The sequence below is a fragment of the Sinocyclocheilus grahami genome, unplaced genomic scaffold, assembly GCF_001515645.1.
Source record: "Sinocyclocheilus grahami isolate Dianchi unplaced genomic scaffold, SAMN03320097.WGS_v1.1 scaffold27.1, whole genome shotgun sequence".
In the NCBI taxonomy this organism is placed as follows: Eukaryota; Metazoa; Chordata; class Actinopteri; order Cypriniformes; family Cyprinidae; genus Sinocyclocheilus; species Sinocyclocheilus grahami.
In genome coordinates this window covers 3,744,550-3,746,916 of record NW_015505206.1, presented here as the reverse complement: position 1 = coordinate 3,746,916, position 2,367 = coordinate 3,744,550, and the positions used below count along the sequence as shown (strand labels likewise).

Genomic DNA, 2,367 nt, shown 5'->3' with positions numbered 1-2,367 from the left:
TTTAATTTAAATTTAATTAATAGTATAAATTCGGTATAATTATTTTTTTTCCTTAAATTTAATTAAATTACAAATTAAATTAATTCTGTATAATTATAATTTTTTCATTAAAATAAAATAAAAACAAAATAAAATAAAAATGTGACACTGTCTGTGAAATCCAGGCTAAAGTCTCAATCTAATTATGAGATGACAAGCATCAAAGTTTGATTTCAACCATTAATTTCACTATGATTTCAATCTTTGACATGGCCTTACCCAGTCAATATTAAAGATACAAAGCTTATATTTTCACAGAATGATTTAATTAATAGTATAAATTCGGTATAATTATTTTTTTTCCTTAAATTTAATTAAATTACAAATTAAATTAATTCTGTATAATTATAATTTTTTCATTAAAATAAAATAAAAACAAAATAAAATAAAAATGTGACACTGTCTGTGAAATCCAGGCTAAAGTCTCAATCTAATTATGAGATGACAAGCATCAAAGTTTGATTTCAACCATTAATTTCACTATGATTTTTCAGTACGACAATCTTTGGCATGGCCTTACTCAGTCAATATTAAAGATATAAAAGGTTGTATTTTCACAGAATGTTCTACATCTGAATGAAGGATGGTTTTATGTAAAAAACAGTAAATCACAAAAAAAATGACTTTAGCTGGGTTTTCACAGGCAGCGTCACATAACAATAAAATAAAGATTGTGTATAAATTCTGTAATTTAAACAACATTTGTCCATTAAAATATTAAAATAAAATAAGAAAAATGTAAAACAACAAAATAAGAAGAAAAGAAAAAAAAAACAATAATAATAAAATAAAATAACTATTGTGTATAAATTCTTTATAAATTAAATATTTTGTCCATTATAGTAATAAGAATTAGATTTTTGCATTACAAACAATTTGCAGGGGGGTTAAATGTGCTTAAAAATACAAAAAAAATAATCTTTATTCTAAAGTAGGCTATATGCAAAACAATTTACTGTTTTTGTATTTTAATTATATCTTTAAATATAATAAGAAAATGATTTGTTTTAAAGGTTCAGGGAGTTTCACCCTTTAAAAAAAATGAAAAATGAAAATAATTTAATTTGAATGTCCTTGACCTAAAACATCTAATTTAGCCACACACAAAAAAAATAATAAATACATTTCATGCAATACATATGTATACCAGAAATAAAAACATTAAAAAACACGAGGTCCAGATGAGATATCCAAAATGAAACCGAAACTGAAATTAAATAAATGAGCACAGATCAGCAACATTTCACTAATTATCAAGTCAACACGATATTCATTAGTTGCATTTACAGGGTTAAAATCCTCTAAAAGACCATCAAACTGAGCACTGAGCATGACTTCAGATGGTTAAACCGTTTAGTAAAGTGAAAACACATTCATTCTCAACAAGTGCAGCTGCAGGATGAGTTACACACGGACATTTAAAGCTTAAGTTTGCTTTAGAGGTTTGTTCAAATCACCAACACTCGCATGTGCAATAGCACTAGTGATGCTGGACGTAACGAGCACCACTAATCAAAGACATGAGCATCAATTCTGTCAATCAAACTCATTATGTGAGTCAGACAGAAAAGCCTCATTACGTGTCTGTCTGAAACAACAAAAGCAAACAAACAAACAGCAGTAAGTGTCGTCCAGAAAGAGACTACTGAACTTTGAAGAGTCCAACTAATGGCCATAACACACACACACACACACACCTCCTCACTGTAAATGCTCTCCTAAACATCAGCATCATTCATTATCTTTCCATTCAAAGCACTTTACTGGCACGATTTGCATACTATAATGCCAAAGCATCAGTAATAGAAATATAAACAATGCAGAACAGAATCAAACTGAACAGAACAGAAGCACTGATGCAGATTAAGAACAGTACTGGACAGAAACTCTCTAGCTGTTCATCTCTACAGACAGACGTGAATACTGTATACTCACAGACGTCCAGGATCCGGAGCGATCGGCACACACGACTCCAGCTACGATCCGCCAGCTACACAAAAGAAACGCCAGCGTGAGTGATGGAGCGAGAAAGAGAGAGAATGGGAGGAGAATACAGCAGCTCTGATCGTCACACACACTCTATACATTACACAGGATTCACACAGCGCTTGCATACAACTGTGTGCACACGAGAGGAATTATATTATTATAGCTGATTTTTTTTATTGAAAATTTTTAAATATTGAAAAAAAAAAAATATATATATATATATATATATACAGTATATTGAAAGCACTGAACATGTAGTTATAAGAATATATATTTATAAATCTAAAATATATAAATGAGTGTGGCTGAAATGTGTAATGAAAAATCTTGAATAAATGC

The 2,367-nt window shown here is 29.4% G+C and overlaps 1 long non-coding RNA gene across 1 annotated transcript in view; it reads right to left on the bottom strand.

Moving 5' to 3' along the window:
• Positions 1-2,031, bottom strand: part of LOC107568693 (uncharacterized) — a 36,258-nt gene extending 34,227 nt beyond the window's left edge. Inside the window, exon 1 of the long non-coding RNA XR_001606799.1 lies at positions 1,975-2,031. This is a non-coding gene — a long non-coding RNA (uncharacterized lncRNA). The remainder of the gene's footprint in view (positions 1-1,974) is intronic.
• Between the last annotated feature and the right edge of the window lie 336 nt (positions 2,032-2,367).